We start from the raw sequence: 16,032 nt of genomic DNA on the forward strand, positions 1-16,032 counted from the left end.
TCTCCGGTCAATAACCAACAGCGGGATCTGGATACCCATGTTGGCTCCCACATGCTCCACGATGATCTCATCGGATGAACCACGGTGTCGAGGATTCAATCAATCCGTATGCAATTCCCTTTGTCAATCCGTATGTTACTTGCCCGAGATTCGATCGTCGGTATCCCAATACCTAGTTCAATATCGTTACCGGCAAGTCTCTTTACTCGTACCGCAATGCATGATCCCGTGACTAACGCCTTAGTCACATTGAGCTCATTATGATGATGCATTACTGAGTGGGCCCAGAGATACCTCTCCGTTTACACGGAGTGACAAATCCCAGTCTCGATCCGTGCCAACCCAACAGACACTTTCGGAGATACCCGTAATGCACCTTTATAGTCACCCAGTTACGTTGTGACGTTTGGCACACCCAAAGCACTCCTACGGTATCTGGGAGTTGCACGATCTCATGGTCTAAGGAAAAGATACTTGACATTGGAAAAGCTCTAGCAAACGAAACTACACGATCTTTTATGCTATGCTTAAGTTGGGTCTTGATCCCGTTATCAATGACATCCAATGTCCATAGTCAGGAAACCATGACTATCTGTTGATCAACGAGCTAGTCAACTAGAGGCTTACTAGGGACAGGTTGTGGTCTATGTATTCACACATGTATTACGATTTCCGGACAATACAATTATAGCATGAATAATAGACAATTACCATGAACAAAGAAATATAATAATAACCATTTATTATTGCCTCTAGGGCATATTTCCAACAGTCTCCCACTTGCACTAGAGTCAATAATCTAGTTCACATCACCATGTGATTAACACTCACTGGTCACATCACCATGTGACCAACATCTAAAGAGTTTACTAGAGCCAACGATCTAGTTCACATCACTATGTGATTATCACTCAATGTGTTCTGGTTTGGTCATGTTATGCTCGTGAGAGAGGTTATTAGTCAACGGGTCTGAACCTTTCAGAACCGTGTGCTTTACGAATATCTACGTCATCTTGTGGATGCTACCACGCGCTATTTGGAGCCATTTCAAATAATAGCTCTACTATACGAATCCGGTTTACTACTCAGAGTTATCCGGATTAGTGTCAAAGTTCGCATCGACGTAACCCTTTACGACGAACTCCTTTCCACCTCCATAATCGAGAAAATTCCTTAATCCACTAGGTACTAAGGATAAGTTCGACCGCTGTCATGAGATCCTTTCCGGATCACCATTGTACCCCCTTGACCAATTCATGGCAAGGCACACTACATGTGCGGTACACAGCATAGCATACTATAGAGCCTACGTCTAAAGCATAGGGGACGACCTTCGTCCTTTCTCTATCTTCTGCTGTGGTCAGGTCTTGAGTCTCACTCAATACTCACACCTTGTAACACAGCCAAGAACTCCTTCTTTGCTGATCTATTTTGAACTCTTTCAAAATCATGTCAAGGTGTGCTGTCTATTTAAAGTATCATCAGGCGTCTTGATCTATCTCCATGGATCTTGATGCCCAATATGTAAGTAGCTTTATCCAGGTCTTCTTTTGAAAAACTCCTTTCAAACAACCCTTTATGCTTTCCAGAAATTTTACATCATTTCGGATCAACAATATGTCATTCACATATACTCATCAGAAATGTTGTAGCGCTCCCACTCACTTTATTGTAAATACAAGTTTCTAACAAACTTTGTATAAACCCAAAAACTTTGATCACTCCATCAAAGCGTATATTCTGACTCCGAGATGCTTGCTCTAATCCATGGAAGGATCGCTGGAGCTAGCATACCTTTTAGCATCCTTAGGATCGACAAAACCCTTCTGATTGTATCACATACAACCTTTCCTTACGAAAACTGGTAAGGAAACTTGTTTTGACATCCATCTGCCAGATTTCATAAATGCAGCTAATGCTAACATGATTCCGACGGACCTAAGCATCGCTACGGATGAGAAAAACTCATCGTAGTCAACTCCTTGAACTTGTGAAAATACTCTTTGCCACAAGTCGAGCTTCATAGATGGTAACATTAGCGTCCATGTCCGTCTTCTTCTTAAAGATCCATTTATCTCAATGGCTTGCCGATCATCGGGCAAGTTCACCAAAGTCCATGCTTTGTTCTGATACATGGATTCTATCTCGGATTTCATGGCCTCGAGCCATTCGTCGGAATATGGGCCCACCATCGCTTCTCCATAGCTCGTAGGTTCATTGTTGTTTAGCAACATGACTTCCAAGACAGGATCACGCATTACTCTGAAGTAGTGCGCATCCTCGTCGTCCTACGAGGTTTGGTAGTGACTTGATCCGAAGTTTCATGATCACCATCATAAGCTTCCACTTCAATTGGTGTAGGTGCCACAGGAACAACTTCCTATGCCCTGCTACATACTAGTTGAAGCGACGGTTCAATAACCTTATCAAGTCTCCACCATCCTCCCACTCAATTCTTTCGAGAGAAACTTTTCCTCGAGAAAGGACTCGTCTCTAGAAGCAATTACTTTTGCTTCCAGATCTGAAATAGGAGGTATACCCAACTGTTTTTGGGTATTCTATGAAGATGCATTTATCCGCTTTGGGTTCGAGCTTATCAGCCTGAAACTTTTTCACATAAGCATCGCAGCCCCAAACTTTTAAGAAACGACAACTTAGGTTTCTATAAACGGTGTCGTCTCAACGGAATTGTGTGGTGCCCCTTTTAAAGTGAATGCGGTTGTCTCTAATGCCTAACCCATAAACGATAGTGGTAATTTGATAAGAAACATCATGGTATGCACCATATCCAATAGGGTGCAGTTATGATGTTCGGACACACCATCACACTATGGTGTTCCAGGCGGTATTAATTGTGAAACACTTTCCACAATGTCTCAATTGTGTGCCAAACTCGTAACTCAGATACTTATCTCTATGATCATATCACAGACATTTTATCCTCTTGTCACGATGATCTTCAACTTCACTCTGAAATTACTTGAACATTTCAATAATTCAGACTTGTGTTTCATCAAGTAAATACACTCAGCATCTACTCAAATCATCTGTGAAGTAAGAACATAACGATATCCACTGCATGCCTCAGCACTCATTGGACTGCGTACATCAAAATGTATTACTTCCAATAAGTTGCTCTCTTGTTCCATCTTACTGAAAACGAGGCCTTTCAGTCATCTTGCCCATGTGGTATGATTTGCATGTCTCAAGTGATTCAAAATCAAGTGAGTCCAAACGATCCATCTGCATGGAGTTTCTTCATGCATATATACCAATAGACATGGTTCGCATGTCTCAATCTTTTCAACAACGACTGAGTCCAAAGATCCATCTACATGGAGCTTCTTCATGCGTTCCATACCAATATGACTCAAATTGCAGTGCCACAAGTATGTGGTACTATCATTACTATTTTATATCTTTTGGCACGAACATGTGTATCAATACGATCGAGATTCATTTTAGGTGCAAGACCATTGAAGGTATTATTCAAATAAACAGAGTAACCATTATTCTCCTTAAATGAATAACCGTTTTGCGGTAAACATAATCCAATCATGTTCAACGCAAACACCAAGTCTCGATGGTAGAGGGAGCATGCGATGCTTGATCACATCAACCTTGGAAACACTCCCAACACATATCGTCATCTCACCTTTAGCTAGTCTCCATTTATTCCGCAGCTTTTATTTCGAGTTACTAACACTTAGCAACCGAACCAGTATCTAATACCCTGGTGCTGCTAGGAGTACTAGTAAAGTACACATTCATATAACGTATATCCAATATACTTCTGTCGACCTTGCCTGCCTTCTCATCTACCAAGTATCTAGGGTAGTACTGCTTCAGTGACCGTTCCTCTCATTACAGAAGCACTTAGTCTCGGGTTTGGGTTCAACCTTGGGATTCTTCACTAGAGCAGCAAACGACTTGCTGTTTCATGAAGTATCCCTTTTGCCCTTGCCCGTCTTAAACTAGTGGTTTTACTAACCATCAACAATTGATGCTCCTTCTTGATTTCTACTCTCGCGGTGTCAAACATTGCGAATAGCTCAAGGATCATCATGATTATCCTTGATATGTTATAGTTCATCACGAAGCTCTACTAGCTTGGTGGCAGTGACTATGGAGAACTATCACTATCTCATCTGGGAGATTAACTCCCACTCGATTCAAGCGATTGTGGCACTCAGACAATCTGAGCACACGCTCAACGATTGAGCTTTTCTCCCTTAGTTTGCAGGCTTAAGAAACTTGTCAGAGGTCTCATACCTCTTGACGTGGGCACTAGTCTGAAATCCCAATTTCAGTCTTCGGAACATCTCACATGTTCTGCGACGTTTCAACAACGTCTTTGGTGCCACAATTCTAAACCGCACCGAACTATCATGTAATCATCAAAACGTGTATGTCAGATGTTTCGTAACATCTACAGACGACGCTGAGGTTCAGCATACCGAGCAGTGCATTAAGGACATAAGCCTTCTGTGTAGCAATGAGGACAATCCTCAGTTTATGGACCCAGTCCGCATAATTGCTACTACCAACTTTCAACTAAGTTTTCTCTAGGAACATATCTTAAACAATAGAACTAAAGCGCAAGCTATGACATAATTTGCAAATACCTTTTTGACTATGTTAATGATAATGAAGTTCATCTGATTATGAACTCCCACTCAGATAGACATCCCTCTAGTCATCTAAGTGAAACATGATCCGAGTTCAACTAGGCCGTGTCCGATCATCACGTGAGACGGACTAGTCAAGATCGGTGAACATCTCCATGTTGATCGTATCTTCTATACGACTCATGCTCGACCTTTCGGTCCTCCGTGTTCCGAGGCCATGTCTGTACATGCTAGGCTCGTCAAGTCAACCTAAGTGTATTGCGTGTGTGCCGAGGCCATGTCTGTACATGCTAGGCTCGTCAACACCCGTTGTATTCGAACATAAGAATCTATCACACCCGATCATCACGTGGTGCTTCGAAACGACGAACCTTCGCAACGGTGCACAGTTAGGGTGAACACTTTCTTGAAATTATTATAAGGGATCATCCTACTTGCTACCGTCGTTCTAAGCAAATAAGATGCAAAAACATGATAAACATCACATGCAATCAAATAGTGACATGATATGGCCAATATCATTATGCTCCTTTGATCTCCATCTTCGGGGCACCATGATCATCTTTGTCACCGGCATGACACCATGATCTCCATCATCATGATCTCCATCATTGTGTCTTCATGAAGTCGTCACGCCAACGATTACTTCTACTTCTATGGCTAACTCGTTTAGCAACAAGTAAAGTAATTTACATGGCGTTATTCAATGACACGCAGGTCATGCAAAATAATAAAGACAACTCCTATGGCTCCTGCCGGTTGTCATACTCATCGACATGCAAGTCGTGATTCTTATTACAAAAATATGATCAATCTCATACATCACATATATCATTCATCACATCTTCTGGCCATATCATATCACATAGCACTTGCTGCAAAAACAAGTTAGACGTCCTCTAATTGTTGTTGCAAGTTTTTACGTGGTTTATAGGTTTCTAGCAAGAACGTTTCTTACCTACGTATGACCACAACGTGATTTGCCAATTTCTATTTACCCTTCATAAGGACCCTTTTCATCGAATCCGTTCCGACTAAAGTAGGAGACACAGACACCCGCTAGCCACCTTATGCATCTAGCGCATGTCAGTCGGTGGAACCTGTCTCACGTAAGAGTACGTGTAAGGTCGGTCCGGGCCGCTTCATCCTACAATGCCGCCGAAACAAGAAAAGACTAGTAGTGGCAAGAAGAATTGGCAAACTCAACGCCCACAACTGCTTTGTGTTCTACTCGTGCATAGTAACTACGCATAGACCTGGCTCTGATACCACTGTTGGGAATCGTAGCATAATTTTAAAATTTTCCTACGCTCACCAAGATGCATCTATGGAGTCTACTAGCAACGAGGGGAAGGGAGTGCATCTACATACCGTTGTAGATCGCGAGCGGAAGCGTTCCAATGAACGTGGATGACGGAGTCGTACTCGCAGTGATCCAAATCACCGATGACCGAGTGCCGAATGTACGGCACCTCCGCGTTCAACACACGTACGGTGCAGCGACGTCTCCTCCTTCTTGATCCAGCAAGGGGGGAGGAGAGGTTGATGGAGATCCAACAGCACGACGGCGTGGTGGTGGATGTAGCGGGTCTGCGGCAGGGCTTCGCCGAGCTTCTGCGAGAGAGAGAGAGGTGTTGCAGGGGAGGAGGGAGGCGCCCAAGGCTTAGATGATGCTGCCCTCCCTTCCCCACACTATATATAGGGCCAAGGGAGAGGGGGGGTGCAGCCTTGCCCCTTCCTCCAAGGAAGGGTGCGGCCAGGGGGGGAGTCCTTCCCCCCCAAGGCACCTCGGAGGTGCCTTCCCCCTTTAGGACTCTCCCTTTTTTTCTTATCTCTTGTGCATGGGCCTCTTGGGGCTGGTGCCCTTGGCCCATATAGGCCAAGGCGCACCCCTTACAGCCCATGTGGCCCCCCGGGGCTGGTGGACCCCCGGACCCCTTTCGGCACTCCCGGTACAATACCGATAAAGTGCGAAACTTTTCCGGCGACCAAAATAAGACTTCCCATATATAAATCTTTATCTCCGGACCATTCCGGAACTCCTCGTGACGTCCGGGATCTCATCCGGGACTCCGAACAACTTTCGGGTTTCCGCATACATATATCTCTACAACCCTAGCGTCACCGGACCTTAAGTGTGTAGACCCTACGGGTTCGGGAGACATGCAGACATGACCGAGACGCCTCTTCGGTCAATAACCAACAGCGGGATATGGATACCCATGTTGGCTCCCACATGCTCCACGATGATCTCATCGGATGAACCACGGTGTCGAGGATTCAATCAATCCGTATGCAATTCCCTTTGTCAATCGGTATGTTACTTGCCCGAGATTCGATCGTCGGTATCCCAATACCTAGTTCAATCTCGTTACCGGCAAGTCTCTTTACTCGTACCGCAATGCATGATCCCGTGACTAACGCCTTAGTCACATTGAGCTCATTATGATGATGCATTACCGAGTGGGCCCAGAGATACCTCTCCGTTTACACGGAGTGACAAATCCCAGTCTCGATCCGTGCCAACCCAACAGACACTTTCGGAGATACCCGTAATGCACCTTTATAGTCACCCAGTTACGTTGTGACGTTTGGCACACCCAAAGCACTCCTACGGTATCCGGGAGTTGCACGATCTCATGGTCTAAGGAAAAGATACTTGACATTGGAAAAGCTCTAGCAAACGAAACTACACGATCTTTTATGCTATGCTTAAGTTGGGTCTTGTCCATCACATCATTCTCCTAATGATGTGATCCCGTTATCAATGACATCCAATGTCCATAGTCAGGAAACCATGACTATCTGTTGATCAACGAGCTAGTCAACTAGAGGCTTACTAGGGACAGGTTGTGGTCGATGTATTCACACATGTATTATAATTTCCGAACAATACAATTATAGCATGAATAATAGACAATTACCATGAACAAAGAAATATAATAATAACCATTTATTATTGCCTCTAGGGCATATTTCCAACAGATCCCATGCAAAAACAGTGCCACGAGTGGTGGCAGAAAACACAAGATCCTCGTATTCAATTTCATCACAGTACTCATCCATGTGCAGAAACTGATTTTTGAGCAATATCAATGGACGCTGAACCGTGGAATGAGTAAGGATGGCAACAAGCTTGTCGAAGATAGCAACAACTTCATAGTTCTTGTAATTCCAAGAGCGGTTGGGAACTCGACAAATTGCTATCTTCAGTAGACGATAGTCACCATGATCGTATTTGAACGTACGTAGATCATCTGTGTGCTCAACCTCAGGGCACTCTGAGATTTTTGGAATTGGAATCCGCTGACGAGTGTACACATTCACAAGTTCCCACTCGCAATTGTACCCAATATAAACAACCCAATCTCCATTTGCGCCAACCCAGGCATTACCCTTAAGCGATGGCATCTTGACATCACATGTATCATTATCAAGCGGCATCAACTTGCACAAGGCGAGGCCTCCGTCGTCCGCGCCCATGCGAACAGGCTTATAGCGAAGAAGATAAGGTAGGTCAAACCGCTCCTGGACCCTTGGTTCCTTGTAATGATGTTATTAGTTGAGTTGAGAATGGGCTTGAACGAACCTGCCATGCTAGCCGAGGTGATGACGTCGCACCGATCAATGAGTTCCTCCACCACGTCATCTTTAAGACCAGGGCAAGAATAACGGGGTCGTTTCCGGCTTGTTCCCTCCTTGGAGAAGACGATCGGACAATGGCAGAAGGAAGGGTGAAGGCAAATGGAGGAGGGAGGAAGAGCGTGCGACATCAGTTCCAAATCGAGAGGGAAAGGCGAAGAGTCGGTGGACGGTTGCCAGTTTGCCACGGTACACGAAGAGGCGCCCCGGCCTACACGTCCTTTCGGAAATTGTACAAAAGGACTCGCCGTCGTCTCACTGACATGTTGGAACGGGATCACATGTCAACGAAACATGGTATGTAATTTCTCGTGCAAAATGTGATCTGGCCGCGTTGGCCCGAAGTGCCGCATTATTTATCGACTTTATTTTTTTAATGGCGTGCCGTTCAGTTTTGAAGCACGACTAACTGGTAATGTTTGCAGAGAAAATATAAACTACTCTACCACTACTCCACCTCTAGTACTAGTAGTATAAAAAAATATATAGGCTGGAGCTTTAGAGCTTTCTTGCTAAGGGCTGCCCACTTGCTTCTCGCACTATCACCCTCTCTCCAGATCTAAAAAAGACGGACTCTCTCTCCCTCCTCACCGGTGGTCACAGATCCGTCGGGGAAGAAAAGGATGTGCAGCCACTACAAGAAAAACGGTGTGTAGAGACGTTAATTTTCATAGCTAAAGACGTGTTATTTCATCTCTAGGTAAAAATAGAGACGATTTAGTAAAGCGTCCTTGGAGCGTCTCCTCACGGACCGTCTCAAAACAGATAGACACGCTTGGTTAGCATGTCTAGATGGTATGAGACGCTATATTGGGACGTTCAAAATCGTCTCTACAAAATAGAGACGTTCTATTACACGCCAGTGTTGCGCCTCTACTCATGTGGGCCCATTACTTATAGACGCTATGTTGAGACGACATATTCGTCTCTAAATATGAATAAGTTTTTTTGTGCCTATGGAATATTTTACTTTAATCATTTTTTATTATTAATTTAACTTTTGTATTCCCCATTTCAAATTCAGTTACGTTAATATGATAGGGATGCATGTGCAAATTGATCAAATATCACTATAAAAAGGCGTCAACCCACATCACCAATTGCAGTCTCAAGCAATCCATTCTCACAATTTGCATCATTTGCAACAAATCTATGAACAAATACATACGTTTGTGTATGGAGTTCACAACTGAATCAAATCAGACATTCATATGAAAGATGTAAATAATTAAGAGAATATATATACTACAAAGTAGAACTAAGCTTTCCATACATTATACATAATATATGTTTATTTAAAGACTAATTCTTGCGTAGTTGCTGCTTGCTCCTGCAATGTGTTCCAATTCTAAACTCTCAGCTAGCCTGGAAGAATTTTTTTAAGAAAGAGAAGCTTAGAACATAAGCTCTTGGATTAGTACAAGATGAAATGTTCTTTGATAAAACTATGAGAGAAGTACCGTAGAAATGTCTTGAGGTTGTCTTGGAGCACCAATGTCTTAGGTTGTGTTGGAGTGGTCAGCTTTGGCTTTTTGACCTAAAAAACCAAGATACTTCGCCAAACATACTGCCTACAAATGTATTTTCTTGATGTGCTTAGTGACACAGGAAGTTATACACTTGATTCAGTACCACCTTGCTTGGTCACATTGCTATTTCAAGCATGAGCATTTTTTGATTCTTGACCACCATCTGCTTTCTACATTTGAGGTTCAGTTCAACTGTAAGTAAACTTATAATCCCTCCATCTCAATATAAGTGTCTCGACTTTGTACTAACTTCAATCGTTCCACAACACCATAAATTTCACCAGAGTTAAGTAGTTGATGATCGCAAGCTGCACAAAATGAATATTTCACACCCTAAGCTATAAAATATGCATTGAAAATACATTAGTATGCACTACTAGAATATCAATAAAAATTCTCTGTGGGTCAATCAGATATTAGAGAACATTGAAGTTGCTCTTTGAACTGTCACCTGAGCTCGCTAGTGAAAGCAATCATATGGGTCATTAGCAATTTTCATTTCTATATTGCTGGTAAATGTACTCAACTGTTAGACAAATATGTTCACAAAAAATAAAGCTGCTGATGGATACATAAAAACCCACCAACCATTTTAGAATAATTTGGGGACAACGACTCTCAAATCATTAAGCCCCATATCACATGGATCACAACGATGCGTAGTCCTAATATTAGATAGGAAAAAGCATGTGCTCATAATAAAATATCAACAAATGTACTCAACTGTCATACCACCAATACTTTTGAGTATTTCTTGGAAAATAAAATATAAATAGTACTGCTAAAAATATCAAATCGATGTGCCATTATCTCCTACAAAGATCCAAAGGGGAAATCAGTAGAGAAAAATTAAGTGGTTCTGGAGTAAGAAAAAAAATCTCATCTGTTTTGCTGACTTGCATTGCACGTAAAGTTATGCCCAAAATGTAATGCTTGACCTGGGAATAATGTAGTTTTGTAGTATACTGCCAATAAATCATGCTCAATTGTATTGGAACCCAATATACTCCCCAAGACCCATGTCACCAGAACTAAGTCTGAATGAACTTTACTACATAGTCATCAAGCTGTAGCATTTTTTTGGTATGTTAGCAATTCAGCACATCAGGTATTTATGTGTTTGAACATCATGTGAATTCAAACCGGAATTCCTTCCATTCATGAAATGGAATATAGCGTAATGGGGAGATCAAGAATGAAAAAGACTTACCATGTTATATTAGAGATGCAAATCGTGAACTTTTTGCGCATGCAAGCAGGAGCTGTACCTCCAAATATGTGTCATCCCCACAAACCTGCACGCAATACCTGATAAACATTCTGCTTAGATTAAGGACCAGTTAGGTATACAATTTTCTGTACTATACACCCACCATTAAATCTGAATTTGAAAGAAAAAAGATTCATCTACTTGTAGAATTAAAACTTGCTGCAATGAGATATCACAATGAAGAATGAAAAGAACCCCCTTCCACATGTTTTATTATTACAGATGTAAGAAATAACAGTCTAGAGAATAAAAATTGTCCTCTAAGCTAGTAATAGTTATGATGTGAGTGCTAATCACTAATAAGCACATGCTTATACAGAGAGAAAAGAGAGCAGAAGTACACAAATTACCTAGCGAAGATGAAACAGAGATGCAACGTGTAGCTAGGCAAGGGAAGCCGCCAGTGTGGTTGCATTGGTGTCCACCACCTGCCGTCAAGTGGCGGCCACAGTGGTGTACGCGGTGACATGGGTTGGTCATCCAATGGGTGGGGGTTATATACTCCTAAAATAGCGGTCCAGAAAATTCGGGAAGAGGCGTTTGAAGCTGTTGCCAATAAAAACAGAATGAACATCCTAACCCACCATAATCGCAAGATGAATGTGTAACTCATAATGCATACCCCTGCTCCTCCCCCAAAATTACACGCGTCGTCACCCAAAAATCCACTGAGACGCTGAAATCAACTCTAATAAAAGGAGAAATTGATTCCTGGGGGAGATTGAATTTTACTTATTGTCTCTTATCTGCATTTCTACATAAAAAAAAACAAGCAGTGCACAATAATTACTACTCCCTCCGTTCCTACACATAAGTCTTTTTAGAGATTCTAATATGGACCACATAAGGAGAAAAATGAATGAACCTACACTCTAAAATGTGTCTATATGCATCCGTATGTAGTCTATATTGAAATCTCTAAAAAGACTTGTATTTAGGAACGGAGGGAGTAGTAGCTAATATACAACCGAATAATAAGTTAACAGAAGCGAACAACTTCCCTCCCATTGGCACTGAACATTACCACTTTACAAGATGAAAAGTTCATAGTTCAGTACTAGTTACTGGTTATTAGCAGGCCAACACTGTTTGACAGATAAAAAATCAATCAATTATGTACTGTGATGATCTGAACATGAATGCACAAATAAAAAGAGTGTGTACTGCGTAGCACTAGCAGACAGAGGAGGACGGTCGCAGGACGACTTGGAGCTGCACGTACGAACGCACGAGGGCCAGTGATGGTTCGGTGCCTGTGGAAGGTGAGGTAGCAAGCAGCCAAACAGGTCACGCGCCGTTACTTTGATCGATTGATGGTAAAAATTGTAGAGGATATATGGGATTCAAGGGATCACCTGCTTGACGTGCCGGAGACTGAAGATGCTTGCTGGGCGGTGCATCGACGGAACACGCAGTAGATCTTCGGGTGGCGGATGACACCAACATGGATGCAGCTAGGTGACGGTGAGGACAACGCCGGGAGGAGCTCGACATGGCGACGGTGAGGACGACCGACGCCGGCGTGCTCCAACTACCGAGGTTGCCGATGGACGAGAAAGGGATTCGACGGTGGGCGGAGCTACTGGCGGAGGGTAGCGCTTCGGGGAAGGGCTGCTGCCGCACGGTGAAGGTGAATGGGCGGCGCGCGAGGGGGGCATGATGCCGGTGTAGATTGGATCTGGAGGTTGGGAGAAGGCGGCGTGGGGAAAATATCTTGAATTAGATGGAGGGAAAAAATTGAGAGACGTGGGAAGTCTTAGGCGGTAAAGAAAATCTAATTTGCCGCGCCAAATTTCGTTAAGCAAAAACAGTTTAGGAGCCCCAAACTTGGGAAAGCGAAAAACAAATCCCAAGAAAATGGAGATTTCATCAATTAAGAGCATCTACGGGCGCCTGAAACCGGTCTAAAATGACCAAACGACCCGCCTCACTTTTTTTACCCAGCCGGGCACCTCAAACGACTCACAAACGCCCAAGCTTTCCGGCGCCCCTCATATCCAGCCCAAATATGGGGCGGATATGGGGCGCCCAGGCAGTGGCGGAGACGGGGGCGAGCAGGGGCCTGCCCCCCCCCTAATGATCGAAGATGGATAACTTGTGCAATTTTACGTACTTGCCCCCCCCCCCCCTATCTCGAGCGTAAATAGAATCAGAATAAAGAAAATGCCCATTAGATAGCCCACGAGTGGCCACATGGCCACCTCCACCGAGTCTCCAAGGTGCTTAATTAGGGTCTCCCGTAGTTATTACGTCCAATTGGCATTGCGTCCCGGCCGCCGCCTCGGCTCCTCCCCTGTTTTCGATTAGAAATCATACGGCGACTCCTGAGCAATGGGCTACGAGGACGCCTCAGCAATGGGCTAAGGGGGTGTTTGGTTCAGAAGTCCTAGGACTTTTTCTAGTCCCAGGGACTAATCAAAAAAGACTCTCCAGTAGAGTCTTTTTCTAGTCCCTGTAGAAAAAGTCCCTCCCATTTGGTTCCTAGGGACTTTTTCTAGTCTCTGGGACTAAAAAGTCCCTGAACCAAACACCCCCTAAGGGCTATCCTCAGACTGCGCTCTTCAGTTATCTAGTCCGGCTAATGAATAGTCAAAGTTAGCGGTAGCACTATCAATTATTGTACTAAGCTCTCTTGATTCTATTGTTGTGATTCTAAATCTCAAGGGTATTTTAGTTTTTGTTCGTGTCAAAAATTTTACATCAGAATTTAGTTCATTTGGTTCAAACACTCTATAGATTAATTTGTTTTAGTTCTTTTGGTTCAAACACTCTATAGATTAATTTATTTTTCACGCGCCGCCAAATGAAAGATGACTTGCTTCAGTATTGCATGATAATCGATATGTTGGAAGGAAATTAGTAGCTAGGTTCTTTTCCTATGAAATTGTTTAGAAAAAGTCATCTTATTGGCTGTGGGTATAGGTAAATATGTACTCAGACGAATGTAATCTTGTTTTTATGGCAAAAGTGACACATTACTAATAGAATTATCATAGTTATTTTTCCGCTGTAGGAAAAAAATCGACTTAGCTTGGCCCCCCCTATGTCAAAATCCTGGCTCCGCCCCTACGCGCAGGTGCGCCCGGACACACCCACTTGTTATAGTAGATAGTTAGGAAGTCGTCGGGTTAAGATCCAATAGGACTAGCGCACCAGAACAATAACAACAACCCATAAAGAGGAACATAGAACGGAAAGATGTAATATGAAGACATACGAATATAGACGAACGAAGACCGATTCAAGTGAATTCATAAAAAACAAACGCTGACTGAATCCCACGAGATCCGTCGGAGACACACCTCCACACGCCCTCTGATGATGCTGGACGCACCGCCAGAACATGGCTAGGCAGGTATAACCTTATTCCAACTTCAGGGAGTTGTCGCCGTCTCGTCTTCCTCAGAAGGGCACAAACCCTAAACATACACAAAAAATATCTAGAAAATAGAGCAAGTCCTCCTGTCGGCAAGCGCTTAGATCCACCTCGCGTCCATAGCTCTAAGGTCACATAGGACGAAGCCAATCTACGGCGGCATAGACGGGGAGCGTGAAATCTCATATAGGCCTCGGTGCAAGACGCACGAGCCGAAGGGTAATTTTATTGGGTAATATACGTATCAAAGTAATATCCACAAAGTTTAATAAGTATAAAGGCAGTGGAAGATTGAAGGGGCGGAGTGCGACTCGCGACAATAAGGGTGGCATTCTCGAGCCATGGGCGTGACTTAGGCTGGACAAAGCGAACGGGCTTTTGGCCCGCATGTGGCTCCCTCTGGACCAGACCGTTTGGTCCTACCTGTGGTTCCTATTTAAAGCGACGATCGACAGTTGTCGACCAAACATACAACCCCCCTTGGTCACTACCCGTATTTGGCCCGGCCAAAATAGCGCACGTTCCCTATTTTTTTTTCTTTTGCTTTTTTTGTTTTTGTTTCATTTTTCATTTCTTTTCCTTTTCCTTTTTCTATGTTTGTTTTTATTTCCTTTATTTCATTTTTTTTCTTTTTCATTAGGCGAACATCTTTTTCAACTTCAGAACAATTTTTGAATATTGTGAGTCTTTTTAGATTTCGCAAACATTTCCAATTACGTGATTTTTAATTCTTGAACATTTTTCCAATTCAGGAGTATTTTATGAAATCCCGAACATTTTTCAAATATGTGAACATTTTATGAATTGATTGACATTTTTCAAATTCACGAACTATTTTTGTAATCAGGAACTTTTTTGAAACCCTGGTCATTTTTTCAAATTTGAGATTCATGAACAATTCTCAAACTAAAAAATAAAAGAAACATAAAAGAAAAAAATGAAAGAAGGAAGAATGAAAAACAACTACAGGAGCGCCCAACCCATGGGACGGCCTGAAGTGCACGAGGGCACCGGGGTGCGCAATTGGTGGCTATTGGTTGACGGGTGCCCCTATTTGGCGAGCTGGGCGCCCGAACTCACGGAAGCGCGCACACCAAGCCCACCCCCCCCCCCCCTTGCAGGTTTGCACCCTGTTTGGCCGGGCCATGCGTGGGGAGGGAGGCTCCCTTTTTTCGTTCATGTTTACCTTTCCTTTTTTATATTTTTCTGTTTTTCATTCTATGTTAAAATAATTCAGGATTACAAAACGGTTCTAAAATATCAAAAAAATGTGAATGGTGAATTTTCAAAAACAGTTCTTTATTTCAAAAATATTTGTGATTTTATAAGGACGAACATTTTTATATTGTAATTATCTTTTAATGTGCATTTTTATAATTATTAACATTTTTTGTATTTAATAAAGAAATTCAAAAATAGATGAACATTTTTTGAACTTGATGAACAAAATTTGCATTCAAGAAAAAAGTAAAATAATGGAAGAACAAATTTAAATTTTATTAAAAGTTTTTGAACCAATGAACAAAAAACAAATTTTATGAACATTTGTTTAGTACGATCAACACATTTTTAAATTTAATGAACATT

At 42.7% G+C, this 16,032-nt stretch overlaps 1 long non-coding RNA gene across 3 annotated transcripts; it reads right to left on the bottom strand.

Annotated features, from left to right (window-relative positions):
* Positions 1-9,398: 9,398 nt before the first annotated feature.
* Positions 9,399-12,739, bottom strand: LOC120968263 (uncharacterized). 3 transcript variants are annotated; one of them, XR_005762578.2, is made up of 4 exons: positions 12,425-12,739; positions 11,010-12,322; positions 9,731-9,969; positions 9,399-9,635 (listed from the first exon to the last, which is right to left on the bottom strand). It is a non-coding gene; the product is annotated as an uncharacterized lncRNA (long non-coding RNA). The 3 variants fall into 3 exon arrangements; XR_005762574.2 differs by having other exon boundaries at positions 9,731-10,107; XR_005762573.2 differs by having other exon boundaries at positions 9,731-12,322.
* Positions 12,740-16,032: the final 3,293 nt, after the last annotated feature.

This window comes from Aegilops tauschii, chromosome 7 (genome assembly GCF_002575655.3).
Source record: "Aegilops tauschii subsp. strangulata cultivar AL8/78 chromosome 7, Aet v6.0, whole genome shotgun sequence".
In the NCBI taxonomy this organism is placed as follows: Eukaryota; Viridiplantae; Streptophyta; class Magnoliopsida; order Poales; family Poaceae; genus Aegilops; species Aegilops tauschii.